Here is a 15,745-nt window from a genome sequence, read left to right as displayed (position 1 = left end):
TGTAATTATAATTGGCTCTAGTAAAACTTTGACATGAGTGTCAAGTTCCCACATACGATATTCTTCTTTAATTATGTGGCCTATACATTTAGCCCATTTCTCTGGAGTTACATGGAGGATTGCTTCAATCAAAAGTTCCTTAACTTCGTTTAATTTGAGCGTTTTGTTATTGCGTGCTACTTTTCCTTTCACTTGCGCCCAGATAAGTTCAACGGGATTAAGTTCGCAATGATAAGGTGGTAGACGTAGAACTTTGACACCATAATCTTTTGCAGTTTCATCCACAACATATTTAAGATATTCACTTTTCCTTAACCGTGCAATGTCAAGTAGTTGAATTTTGAGCATTGATTCTTCGTATGCAATCCCCTTTTCTGTAAGCCATTCTTGAATTCTCCCTTTCCGCCATGCCGTCGTCGGTAATTGTTCTAGTCTGCGGCTATGATATGGCGCATTGTCCATGACAACCACAGACCCAGATTCCAATTTTGGTAAGATTCTCTTAAACCAGCGCTCAAATACTTCGGAAGTCATTTCTTTATGATAATCACCTGTTTTTTTCGACTCAAATTGAAGCAAACCATCATCAAAGAACCCTGTATCACTTCCTATATGGGTGATGATTAAACGCCGTCCCTTTCCTGATGGAGCTTTTAATCCTGTAGACCAGCCTTCTATAAATGCTTCGCGTTTACTTTTGACATTTAAATCTTGCCAAACTTTTCCAACTGTATGACCTTCGTTAATCCAGGTTTCATCCAAATAATATATTTTGCATCCAGTGCTGCGAATTTTTCGTGTTTCTTCTAAATATTTTCTTCTCCATGGAATAATTTTATTTTTTTCTAATAGCATACTTTTCTGTTGCGTTTTACATATCGAAAGTTCCTTTCGCGCATGGTTCTAATTAAGACCCTATGAGATATCTTGGGTAAAGAGTCATCTTTTTTGAGCTCTTGAGAATTTTTTTTCAGTGTTGGAATTTCACTCCGAAAATAAAATGAATGAATTTTTCGACGTATAATATTCCTTGTCTCGTCATCGAAAACAATGCTTTTCCTACCTCTAGTTTTACCTTTTTCTTGCTTTTTATTTTCCGATGTATTTTTAAGTACACGATAAATACAGCTAACGGATACTTTTGTTAAACTGCTACAAATGTCGACCGCTTAGCTAACATTTAATGCCATTTTTCTGCCGAAAATTCCTTCATAAACGTTTCGTATCATTACCTTCTCTTCGGACGTTAACATTTTCCGTCTCTTTTGCGGCTTTTCATTTTTGGAATCAACATCAGAATTTTGCTGTCTTCTCTTGGAACAACTCGGTTTTTCGTCCAACTCCAATAAAACTCAAACCAAATAATCACAGAATATAACTAAAAATTTACTATAAAACGACAAACTATAACACTCGTATTATCAATTTTATCAATAACACAAACTTATCGCATAAAATATATTCACAAAATGCAACACATGCCCTACCCTTAGAAACGCCTATGTAAATGAACTATTGTTGCTGGGCACTTGCTCGACAAAAACTAGTTTTACGGATTTCTGCGGGTCGGAATTCCGTCGCTAATTCCAAAGTTGCCAAACGATTGAAAAATATTGTTTTAAAATATCAATTTTTATTTTATAATTTTAAATATGTAACGAAACGAAACATATAAATAAAATTTATTTAATTACAATTTTGTACTTAATTTTTACTATTGAAAAAATAATATTTTTTGGTATCTTTATGACGGTAATAATCGCTGGAAGAATACAGGTTTTGTATGAACATAATTACTACTTGTGAACAAGAATTGGCTACACTGTACGACAACTCCTGGTCAGTTTTTCTATAGAGAAGCACAAATAAATATACTACTTTATATATTCTGTAATTTCTTATGAGGAAACGCAAATTGCAATCGAGAAAACAGGCAGTTTTCGAGGGCCGCTGTGTACATTTAAATTTGAGGATATTCGGCGTTTAAACTATGAAATCACTCTTCTGAATTGAGGGTTTCTACTGTAGGCTATGACTCCACGAGCGACAGATTGTCGCTAGCAGTTGCAGTAAAATGTAGCTTGATAAATGAAAACAACAGCAGTGATACCGTGATACTGAGTGGCTTCACGCGCTGTAGATTGTCGCTTCATTTCGAGACCGAGACGCGTCGTCAAGGTCGTGTCGCGTTCGAATAGATACGGACGGAGAATCGAATCAATATCGGAAAGCATAGGTTAAGATGGTTTGGTCACATTCAACACAGAGACGGTAATTACCCATTACAAGAAATTGCTGATCTGTGGCTTCCTAAAATTATTAGGAGAGGAAGACAAAAAACGACCTAAGAGATGACGCTTAGGCAGGATATGTCAGTAAAGGGTAGGGGAGAGTAACATAAGATGGGACACTTTTTTTGTTCCAACGAATTTTAAACAATCATTAAGGCAAATGAAAAAACAAAATATGGAAACAGAAACTTTATAACATTGACAAGAAACATTTTCATAGATAATATGTAAAAAAACAAAACTTTTTTTTCTAATTTAAAATGCAAAAAACTTTGCAAATGTCCCATTTTAGGCAACCTATATCCTAAAATGGGACATGGGGTTACTCAAAAGGGGACACTAAGTACAACAGTTGATACATGTGAAATAAAGTTCATCTAAAATTCCACAAGTTTCATTTGCCCAAAGGCAACAGTTTTTGCACTGATACCAGTCCTCTTTGCTAGATGCGTAAATACATTTACACACTGCACACAACTCCTTTTCTTCGCGCTCTTTTTTTTGTTCTGAGTCTAGCTTTCTTTTGCCTTTTCCACTTTTATTTTTTGTATTTTCATTCGCTTCAAGTTCATTTTTATACGGAGACTCAGTAAGAATGGTTGATGGTAGGGACCTATTAGAATTCATTTTCTTTTTTCTGCTCCGGGCTACTGGAACAGGACTTATCTGCAATATGCTGATATGCTTTTTCTGAGATTTTTCACTTTCGTCCTGGATTTTTGATGTTGAAGGTTGTGGATTATTTAAGATTCCGGCGTTTTCCTTTGATTTTTTCTTATTCGGGATATTTAGTGACTGATCTTTACCCAGAATGGACACTTCATTGGTGTTACTTTCAATAACTAGAGGGGGAGGGGCTTCAGTTCTGTCGTTTTCTTCCAAAGGTAATTCTGTCGTTTTACTTGGGGCAAATTCGTATTCCTGAAATATGTCGGGGTTGTATGGCCATATGCCAGCTGCTCTAAAACCATTCATAGCAGTTTTAACAGAGGCTGCCTGTGAAAAAGCATCAGTTACCGCTGCAGCAACCTGATATATGCCAAAAGTACGTCCAGGGTGGTTTTTCATCCATCTATTTAGCCCAGCGTCGTAGAATGTCATAAAAGGTTTAAAAAATGACACATCTAATGGCTGCATTTTGTGCGTGCAATGAGGAGGCAAGCTTAAAAGGATAAGATGGTTTTCTCTTGCAAAATTGATTACGTCTAAGCTTTTGGTGTGCGAGACATGACCGTCTAATATTAATAGGACTGGTTTTTCGGCAGTAGGTCTTACATTATCCACAAAATATTTCAAATATTTCAAAAAAACGTCGCGGTCCATCCAGCCCTTATCTTGAGCAAATGCTACACTTCCATTGGGAGCATTATCCATAAGCTCAGGTTTTATCCTCTTACGAGCAAAAATAAATGCTGGTGCTAGAAAATTTCCCGTCGCACTCATTGCACAGACGAGTGTGGTGTTCACTCCTCGTTCGGCACTTGTTAGCCCTCCTACCTGTCGTTTACCTTTCTGAGCTAGTACTTTAGACAGCTTTTGTACTGTTGTTACTCCTGTCTCATCCACATTCCATATTCGATCAGGAGACAAATCATACTTGGCAAAGATGGCTTCTAAATTTTTGAAAAATGTCGAGACAGCATTTTTGTTGAAGCCCGTCGCCCTTGCGTAGGACGTTGCTTCTGGTTTTCTAAGAGAAATGTTCGAATGACGGGACAGGAAACAATAGAGCCATTTTTTGGAAGCCATTCTTGTCACTTGGTTGAAGTTGTTGGGGATGCCGTTAATTGCAGCGAAATCGAAGGCTAATCGACGAAGTTCTTTATAGGAAACTCCAAAGAATCTTGATTCCATTTCCAAAACGTATGCTATAATTTCCTGTTCTTGCTGTTCATTGAAAACGCTACGAAATCTGCCCAGATGTTTTTCGCTGTTCTGTACCGTTTTATTTTTATTTCCCGTTCTTCTTGCGAGGGTACTTTTTGGCACATTGTAACGTTCTGCCGCGTCTCTGATGGAAAGCTCTCCTTTATGGACCTTGACAATCGCCTGCGACATATCTGTTTGAGACCACTTGCCGCGATTGGTTTTTCTAACATATTTGTATTTTTCTAAGTTGGGCATCTAGAAACAAGAAAAAATGCTGTTTACTATTCACATAGTAACTCTTTAAATAACCCTACTAACCGATAACACTTTATAAAAATATGTTTTATTTTTATTGTAATGCATACCAAATATAAGAGAAGAAAATAGAATAAGTTACCTAAGATGGGACGTCTCGACTTAGGAAACTTCTTTCTGTCCCATCTTAGGAATAATGAATATACAAAAAAATTTCATAACCCTACTTATCAGCAGTCGAAAATAAAATCATGCAACCATAGCAATATGTACAGTATAAAGTACCTAATGTTATGCCAAATAAAGAAATAAAACGCACTTACATTTTCCGAGTAAAAACACGCCTCGAATAAACCAGAATATTTTAACGAATGGCACGATAACAAGCAACGGCTTCTCACAGGACACTGCGAGATCGATGATGGCCGATATTCGTAAAACTTGTTCATACTGAAGGAAGGTTTCCGCACGGGACGGTAGATGTCAGTAGCCTCACAGAATAGACGGGCAAATTACGTGTCTCATCTTAGGTTACCGTCCCGTTTTAGGTTACTCTCCCCTATTAATATTGATATGACCCAAGATAGAAACTAATGCAGCAATGTAATAAGAGAAGCCGACCCCGCATCGCGATAAAGGCAAAGAGAATGATGATCGTTCTTCAGGATGTTCTTTTTTGCATCTTATTTCTTTCGCATATTTTTATTTTCTCGGTATCTGCACTTATTTTTGTAATGTATTTTCTTTAGTTAGTTTTTTGTTTCCAGCATACACTATGGTTGATATAAAATTTTTCTCTTTTCATATGGCTTTTTGGTTCTTTTTTTGTTTAGTTAGAAATAAATATTGTCTAAAAATTTAGTATGTTGTTTTTTGTTGTTCAATCTTCAGTAGTCGAACCTGCAGATCCTTTTAACGCTGTGACTAGTTTAGCCACAGACATATATAGCTGTCTTATGAGCTTAGCTAACGACAAACTTTATTTGTCTGTTGGCAATTGTGGTTTCCGACTTCTGTTGGAATTTTTTTTATTGTCTATTTTTATATTTTTCATCTATTTAAAGTGGAATTTTTGTTCATTAAGTCATTTATATCTTTAAATCTTCATTGAGGTAAGTTGGTTTCTTTATATTTAATATTTTAATGTTTCTTTATATTTTTTGACATAGCCTAACCCTTTAAACCAAGTTTTTAAGTGTATGTAGCTAAAATCTTATATTATTTTAACTAATTTATTTTAATAATAATATTCATTTAATTCTTGCTATTTTCTAATTTTGGTAAAACATGGCAAGGAAATGTTTAAAATGTATGCTGTTGCTAATAGAAAAATTCCTATTTTAGTGTTTTGCCTTGCAAGATGTACCACAGGGAATAAGCTGCAGTAACAACATGGTCCCTACTACAAAGAACTCCACACCTACCTGAATCATATACAGCATTCATCTACAACCACACTACATTAACTACAAGGTATATTTTAACTGCATGAAGCCTAAAAGCAATCCAACTACATGAAGCCAACCATAAATTTTGGTCTAGAGAAGAAAACTTAAAATAAAGTTTATTCTATCATTGTGGTTTATTTGTAACAAAGTTGTTGATAAGATATGATACAAAAAAAGTTGTTAGGAACAACACAGATTATGTATATTATAATATTTTATACAATATTTTTACTAAAAATATAAAATTTATTAAAATCGAAAAAAAAACCGTTGCATCGGCCGGGAATCGAACCCGGGCCGCCCGCGTGGCAGGCGAGCATTCTACCACTGAACCACCGATGCGATGCTTATTATTTTCAAAATTTTAATCAGTAAAAATTTTAATTCGTAAAGACGCAAGAGTTTTTGGACTTCTCTAGGTGGACAGAAATAGAAAAATGAAGTGTATGGATTAATATTACAAAGTATATGGTTTAGCTAAATATTTATATAAAAATGCATTCGATTTTTACACCTTATTTAACACACATTTACACATTTAATAGAAAAATCCAGTGGTGGTAACTAAAATGAATCACAGCGCATATTGGTAATAATTATTTCGAACGGTAGGCACCTACCTATATTTTGAGATGGTCAGTAGGATAGCCTAGAAAAAGGTGGAAAGATGCAGTCATAAAGGTTCTGGAGAAAATGGGAGTGAGACAATAGTAAACGCGGCTAAGCCTCACGAAGAGTAGTCACACCATTCATGATGATGATCCCCAAAAAATCAAATATTAGGGAATTATCCTGGTGATTTGCCTACGAACTTAACAAGCGCAAAGAAATGACAATGAACGATAAATTTATTATTTTTTTTTTTTGGATGTTATTTGCAGTCCAGTAAAATTACTTGATTACCCAAAAAGTAATCACTTCATTTAGCACAAAAATTAAACCGAACACAAATTATGGGTAGGTATTAAATAAAAAATATTTGTTAACGATAAATTTGTTAAAAATATACTTACTTAATGTCTTAACACTAAGATGCCTATCATGGGTATTTTCAACCCAGAACGTTTTTTCGTATGAATTTTTTTATATGATCTTGGATATAATTATTCATGGCTTAATGTATTCCTTCATTCTAATATGGAGACCTGGACAAAGAAGTGAGAGATCAAGTACAAAAAGCAAATAGACTGGCAGGCATGAAGTCAAAGAGAAATCGTTAGATCGGGAAAAATAAATTGTGAGAAATCGTGAGATTTCGCTACAGTCGAAATCTGAAGGAGACGGGGATTTTTAAATGATAAATAAAAGATAAATAATCCTATAAAGCTATTTTAAAAATTATTTATTGTCAAATATTATGAAACACATAGGTACATATTTAACAAATTAGTGTTTAAAATATTTTAATATATTTTTCAAAGTTGAGTAGAACACCTCACACAAATTCACTTGAATGAAGAAAGAACTGCGTTTGTGCGTTTAATAATTGCATATTCACCTTATATATAAAAAATGTTGTGGTTCCCCCAAAACAGATTGTTACTAAAATAGAGAAGGTCCTATTTTAGGGGGAACCACCAGTATCAGATATAATTTTAGGAAATTACCTAGGGACCTATATTCTTTTATAAAATTGCTATGGATTTATCCATTTAATATTGAGCAATGATTGTAAACATTCTTTATAGTTTAAACTTCAATGAAAATTATTAACTGTGTCTAAAGACATATATGATATGAGGTATTTTACCCAAGAGTATTAAGTATAATGAATATACATAAAAACATAATTTTGTTTTCTTAGGATTTAACATTTTGTCAGCACATTATCTCAAATTCACACTTAAATCAATATGTTTTTACTATTAGGTCTGTTGAATGTTTGTTCTTTACACAAAATTCAGTCTATACTTCACATTTATTAAAGGCCATAAAATATACATTACAGTTGTTTATAAACCACTTTCAAAGCATAAAGAACCTTTTAAGCTTTGTTTATATTATTTTGTGTATATTAATTGAGTTAATTGGAGTAGCCCACTTTGATACAAAAATTACAGTCAATTTATGGATATTTCAAGGTGACAATCTAAAAAAAGCTGATTTCCTCCCATGCATTTTATTAGAAACACTTAAGATTTAAAAAAATTTTAAAAATCGTAAGATGTAAGACCTTAATCGTGAGATCGTGAGATTTGTCTTCAATTCGTGAGATCTCACGATAAATCGTGACGAGTGGCATCACTGCTGGCAAGATGCCGTAATAACACTATATGGCCTGTGGCGTACTCGGGGGGGTGGGGGGGTTAGGTTGGGGGGTTATACCCCCCCCCCCCGGCATATAAAGTAAAAAATATATACAGAATAGTAGGAAAATGTAACTTGTCTTTCACACACAATACAAAAAATCCAAAACGCTAGTTTAATAATTAAATTACCACTTTAAATTTGTAGAATACAATAATTATTGTATAAATACACAATAATTAATAATATTTTTCATTCTATTTAGATATAGATACCTAATATTAGGCTCATGACAAAAGTAGACAGACCGAGTCTATAGCGAGTAGCATGCGCCTACAGGACTGTATCTGCGGCGGTTTTGTGGGCTGTCACGGGTTATGTTCCTCTACATGTGTAGAAAAGAGATATATATATGAGAGAAGATAGAGAGAACAGTGGCAAGTGTCTTTGTTTATCAGTTTTTCTTGTCCTCGTTTTAAATAAACCTGCTTTTCCCGCTGACTCTACGCAAGATAATGTATATTAAAATTTTTTGGATTTTTGTAGTTAAGTTTAGGTAAGTACACTCCAGTGGGTATTATTGTATGAATTGCATGAATTATTTCAAATGAAATTTTAACTTACGGATTTTTTTTCTGAACGTCATTTGTTCCTAATATTGCCATTAGTAATAATTCCTAATATTGCCAGTGACAATATTAGGTACTAAATATTAAATTCTTTTGCAGAATGCCAAGAAAACGAACTCAGTAATTAGAAGAACATCTACACTCGGCGCTGCAAATCATAGCGAATGAAATGTCAATCAAAGGGGCTGTCAAGCATTATAACATTCCATACTCAACGCTAGGTCTTTATCACAGAACACATAATTCCGTAAGAAAGCTTGGAAGATCACCGGTGTTGTCTGCAGCACAAGAAAATGATCTTGTCGAAATAATTTACGCATTAGTTGAAGTAGGTATGCCTATTACAAGCAAGATTCGAATGAAAAGTGTGTTTTCTTACGCTACAACAAATCATATACCAAATCCGTTTTCTAAAGAGTCAAATAAAACTGGTAGAATATGGCTTAAGTAATACTTGTGCAGCCATCCAGACGTAGCTAGGCGAAAAGCTCAACTAATGAATACGGCTCGAGCCCAAAAAATGAATATAATATTCGTTGATGACTTCTTTCATAAAATAAGAGATACCATAGAAAAACTAAACCTATTTGACAAACCTGATAGCATATATATTACGGACGAAAAAAGGATGCAGATAGACAATCCATAAGCAATAAATTGTTTTTGTTAAAAGGGGAGCAAACCGGGTACATTTAACCGCACCCGAGCACGGACAAAACATGTCAATTGTAGGTTGCGGAAATGTGCTTGATCAATCTGTACCACCTTTTATGCTATATAAAGGCCAAAGGTTTAAACCTAAATGGTCTGATGACTTGCCACCTGACTCAAAAGCTATTGTCACAAATAAAGGTAGTACGACATGCGAAGCATTTGTATTGTGGCTTGAGTATTTCTTTTCATTCAGAAACCCTGGTCCTACCTTACTACTATTTGATGGGCTAAAATCAACCTAGATATTTCCATAGTTGAGGCAGATAACCACATGGACATAACTTTATTTTGTCTTCCTAGCAACACGTCACACGAGTTGCAACCTATGGACAAATCAGTGTTTAAAAGCTTTAAGACATTTTGGGACCAAGTAGTTCTACAGTTTTTAACAACAAACCCGGGCAAGGCGATTACCAAATTGAGGTTTGGAGAAATTTTTTACTCTATTTTAGCTAAAAGCAATGACACCATCAAACACTGTCTGCGGTTTTGTATTTACCGGCATTTATCAGTTTAAACCAGACGCTATACCTGAAGCTGCCTTTGCACCACGTTTGATCGGTCACAGAGAAGAAGACGAAGTAAATCACAGTAGCTTTCAAGATTTATCAGATGTTGTAGAAGTTTTAGCAAGTCGGTTGAACCCGCATATACCAACGAGGCGAGTAAAAGCGGATATAAAGTGCCAGAGAGAGAAAACTAATAACAAAAAAAGAAGCGTTTAATTACTGTCTCAAGTAGCGAATTATTATCAGATTTTAGTCTTTACGATGACTCACTTGACGATGTCTTTAGTTAAGATGCACCTATGAAAAGATCTAAAAGGAGCAGCAGCTTTGATGATGACAGACCACAAATTGAATTAAAATATAAACAGAGAGGCAATCCGGTTACAAATGAAACAACAAAATGTAATCCGAGGTCTAATCAAGTAAAAACTTCTCCAAATACTCAACAAGTTCTTTTACAGATACAGGACTGCTGATTACACCAGAAAATAAATTATCCACCGTAAAGAGAAAGCCAGCTTTAAACAGTAAGGCCCATCAAGTTACCAAAGATTTGTTAGCACCGATACCAAAATTGAATAATCCAATCAAAGTTGTGAAAAAAGCAACGAGCAGTATTGGTACTGTTTTCTTTTTATTATCTGCAGTAAAGAAGATATGCGCTTGTACATGGTGTGCTATTGTTATATTCACGAGGCCTATGTAGGACTGACTAAAGATGACAAAGAAAAGTTTACTTGCCCTTACTGTTATTAAGTTATATTTTTCAGAAATGTTTGTTACGTTTATATTATTTAATTGCCTTTATTTTTTTAGAAACACTTGTGTTACTGTTAAGTGTAGTTCTGCAGTGCCTAATATTGACATGGGTGGCAATAATAGGAGATCTATAATCGTAATATTGCTAATATTGCCATTCGCAACGAAAATTAAAAAATATTCATTATTTAGTTTTTTGATATAATTAAAATATATTGTTAAAGAAAATACATTTCTTTACTACTATACAAATTTGTTTTCATTTATTAAAAAAAATGTAGGATTTATTTAGAACCAAACGGTGAGGTGGCAATATTTGGCTTAATTACATTACAAACATTAATGTCAAACGTCAATAAACCTACTTTAACCTTTAATTTTGGCTTATTCCCATTAAAATTGTAATTACATTAAAATACCATAAGAAAATAACTTCATAACAATAGATAAGATCTAGAGAAGAGAAGGGAGTGTTCCAAAAATGTCGTCAGCCTTACAGCGGTCATCCCACTTTCGGAGTACGGTACGTGCGACAGTCAACTACTCACAAGTAAGAGACGGTCGTTTTATTTGGTAGGCAGGATAATAGATACCTAAATCTTTGGCAATGCTAAAAAAACCTAGTACTTTAAATTAAATTAAAACCCAAATTTTAGGGACTTAAAATGGAGGTAGCATAAAAAAATTTCGAAACCCCCCCTCACGCAAATTCTGGGTGCGCCACTGTATATGGCGAAACAGACACATTGACACTGAGATGAAGTCAAGAATTTATAAAGCCAGTATAAGACCAATAATGACATACGCCTCGCAAACAAGACCCGACACAGCCACAACGCAAATGCTACTGGAAACGGTAGAGATGAGAGTACTGAAAATAATTACAGGAAATACGCTGAGAGATCGAAAGAGAAGTGAAGACATTAGAAGAAAATGTAACGTACAGTGTATAAATGAATGGACACAAAATAGAAAAAAACGAATGGAATAACCACATAATACGTCACATAAGTCACCAATCGGCAGAAGAAGTATCGGACGACCGCGCAAAACATGGAGTGACAACCTTTCATAGAGGTATTAATCCGTCAATGAACAAGCAGAATTGCTTATAAAGAGGAAGAAGAAGAAGAGAGACATAAAATACAATTGTTGCTTCAAGGTAAATGTCATATTATACTTAAATAAAGATTGTATAGAAAATGGATTACAAATCCGGTAAGAAAATCAGCAAAGTATGCCTTACGCAACATAATACGATTTATTCCGGGAAAACGACGCAAAGGTGAAATATTTACTCCTGTCGATGCTTCGAGGAAGTTTATTACTTCTGAGATTACTAATGAAATCATTATCCGCACAAATCACGAAGCTTCCCGTGCTTGTTCTCTCTAGAATAAAACTTGGCAAACCATCCAAAAATACGAATTAGACTCATTTTTAGGAATAATGCTTAGGGCTGGTGTTAAAAAGAGTTGAGACGTTTCAACAAAACGAACTATTTTTGGATAAGTGTTCTAATTCTATTTACCGAGCTTGCATGTCTGTAAATAGATTTCAAGATATAAGAAGATTTTTACGATTCGGTGATAAAAGAACGAGAAATCAAAGGCTGGAAGTGGGTAAGTTGGCGACAATTTCTTATGTGTGGAATAAGTTTATAAATCAGTGTAGAACTGGATTGATACCAAAATTTGATGTAACAATTGATGAACAATTACTTGGCTTTCACTGTAGATGTAAATTTTTACAATATACACCTAGTACGCCAGCCAAGTATGACATTAGGTTCTTCTGGCTATGTAAATCAGAAAGTGGATATGCTATTGATAGAAAAATATATGTCGGAAGACAGCCAGGTGATTAAATTCAAAGAAATTTGGGCTCAAATATTGTGAATGAATTGATAAACTCAATACGCCATAGTTCCAGAAATCTAGTACGTAATTACTTTTTTACAAGTGTTGACTTGTTTGCAAAATTGTTGTCACTTGGAATTATTGCAGCTGGAGCCATTAGGAAAAATAAATGGGACATTCTAAAAGAAATGCAAGCAATCAGGAAAAGACCTGTAAATTCTTCTTGTTTTGGATTTAGTGAAAATATTACATTGTTAAGTTACATGCCCAAAAGAAAATAAAGCTATCACATTGCTTACTCTCCAAAATGGCGGAAAACAGAAAACTCCAAAAGCATATTCTTGAAGATATGAGAAAATTTTCGAAAATTGTCAACTATAATGAGGGCCCGTCAACAAAATTGTGAAAAAAAAACGATGCTCCATGTATCCATTCAAAAAGGATCGAAAATTTGAACGCGTTTGTGCTAAGTGTAATGCATTTATTTGCAAAGAATGTTCAATTTACGTATGCAAAACAAGCTGTTAAATTATGGTTTCTTTACTTTTATATGTTTTAAGGTATTATAAAAAAAATTGCTAAATAAAAGCAAATATACTATAGAAAATGTCACACCGAGAGTCCAGTACGGCTAATATAGGAATGCAAAATTGCCGGATTTCACGCCTTGTGCTTGGCGATACAAACAGGTCCAAGTGGTAGTCACAGAACCGTACCCAGATCTCTACGCCGGGCTCTGTTATTTATTATAAAATAATATATTGATAAAATAATTGCCTTCAAGTAGCCAAATAAGAGGCACGAATTTGAATAAAAAGACCTTAAGTTTTTAGCGAGAATTTTATTATAAAACTGTATACTTTATTAAACTAACAAATGTATTTTAAATTACATTTCTTGATAGCTATAAATATACCGGTTGGTACCTCCGGTAACTCGATTTCCGTGCACCCAGCCCAATATCCAAGAAAAACTTTTTCTTTTATAAATATGTGAAAAATTATCAGGAACGGGAATATCGAAAAAGCTTTGCATATTTTTTAATCCCTGCGATGTTATTAAAAAAACAAGTTGCGCACTTAAATCACTGCGAAATTTTAACACCTACTATGAAATTTTTTTTTGTAGAAATCTGAAGTGCAGTTTTTGTCCTTGTTAAAACATAATGCAGTCTCGCATTTTTTACACACAACATAAGTTTACCTAGTTCCTTGGCATAGCAACCTGGTAGTTTTCAGCGAAACCTTGTATTATTCCATATGGGATAATGGTTTTCCTTGCCCACACTTGACCAGATGAGCAGGTATAAGGTTTATAGTGTAAGTTATTTAACATTATATTATATTTATACTTTATTAAACTAACAAATATATTTTAAATTAAATTTCTTGATAGCTATAAATATACAGGGTGGAACCTCCGGGAACTCGATTTCCGTGCACCCAGCCCAATATCCGAAAAGCCCATACTCTGATTGGACTGGTAAATGCATATTATTGGTTATACAGTGTAAAATAATCGAGGTTACTCACAGATATTCAATTAATTATACTAAAGTCGTCCTCTACATCCGAGATGTCGGATTCGCTTTCGCTACTCTCCCCTGTGTTCTCGTGTATTATCAATTGGTCTACGTCATCTTGCAGGTTGTCCGCAGTCCACATCTCAGTTTCCGTTTTCTCAACAACATGAGTGACATAATTGCGCCAATTTTGCTCTGTGACGCGTGCGAAACCGTCGTCGATCAACTGGCGTACCTCGTCGTTCCACACCATTTCTATAGGATTCAATTCGCAGTGATATGGAGGAAGCCTTAAAATATAAACATTATGTTGTGAAGCATACTCATCAAGATGATACTTATCGTATTGATCTTTAAAAGCACGCGCTGCTTCTAATAGCTCGGATTTTAAATAACACTCATCGCATTTCATCGTGATAGTCGCCATCATTTTTCTTTGCCAGAAAAACATGCTGTGTGCCAGGAAGGAAACCTCCTGAAAAACCTGCATGCAATAAAACATATCGTGGACCTCGTTTAGTAGGTGCTTTTAAGCCAGTACTTAAACCTTTGAGAAAAGCATCACGACTGTTTTGTATCGTAGTATCGCACCATTCGTAATTTATAGATTGGCCAACATTAACCCACGATTCGTCCAAATATATGATATTGCAATGGTCTTTTCGCAAACGTCGTATAGTTCTCAAATAAGTATGGCGCCAATGAATAATATCCTCTCGCTCCACCATGATGCTTCTTCGGCCACGTTTCTTATAAACAAATCCAATATCTTTCAGAAGTCTGTATAAAGTAGAAAGAGACAACGGCTGTATATTCTCATTACCTTGTATGAAGTTATGTATATGCTTTAAGAATGGCGGCAAATTTTTCATGAAAAATTCACAATGAACAATTCTCCGTAGAATACTTCTTACACCCTCGTCATAAGTGAATATTCTAGAATTTGATTGACACATTCGTTTTTTACGTTTTTTTTTTGTCGATTTCTACGTTCCACTTTGTTCTTTAAGTACGTCTTACAGCAGCACTTACATTAAGTTGTTCCGTATTTTGTAAAAAACACAACACATTTAACACTACCAGTTTAGCGCAACCGTTATATAATTCACCGGATTTAAACTTATGGGACTCCATGCTCTCTGTTGAAACTCGGACTAAATTTTGAAGTGTAGTTTCGTTTTCCAAAAGCACTTTCACCCCCTACCCATCCTTAGGATGGATAGGGGGTGAAATAGGGAAAGCTTGGAGTTTATCAAATACTAATTATGACAAACAAGTTTATGGCCATATTTAGGTGATTATGTTAATGATGGTAATTTGTAGCAGAAGTTTTACAAAAGAAATGAAGACCTATTTACAGAAACAACATAACTGTATTTTTAATATTTTACATACAATAGAAAAAATCTAATTTCTATGAAAGAATTGGAAATTTGAATATTATATATAATATCTATAAATAATATCATTTCCAAGTTTCCAAATTCTTTCCTAGAAATTATGTAGGTGTTTTTTATTTTATGTAAAACATTAAAACTACAGTTATTGTATGTTGTTCTTGTAAAGAGGTGTTCAAATGTTACTCTTATGAATATGATTCAATTGTATATCTCATGTTGACGTTTTATATGCAAAATTCATAG

General features: G+C 34.4%; 1 non-coding gene across 1 annotated transcript; it reads right to left on the bottom strand.

The window, feature by feature from the left end:
- Window positions 1–6,134: 6,134 nt before the first annotated feature.
- TRNAG-GCC (transfer RNA glycine (anticodon GCC)) lies at window positions 6,135–6,205 on the bottom strand. The gene has a single exon. It is a non-coding gene; the product is annotated as a tRNA-Gly (tRNA).
- Window positions 6,206–15,745: the final 9,540 nt, after the last annotated feature.

Source organism: Diabrotica undecimpunctata, chromosome 3, assembly GCF_040954645.1.
Source record: "Diabrotica undecimpunctata isolate CICGRU chromosome 3, icDiaUnde3, whole genome shotgun sequence".
NCBI lineage: Eukaryota > Metazoa > Arthropoda > Insecta > Coleoptera > Chrysomelidae > Diabrotica > Diabrotica undecimpunctata.
This window is presented reverse-complemented; position numbering and strand designations above follow the sequence as displayed.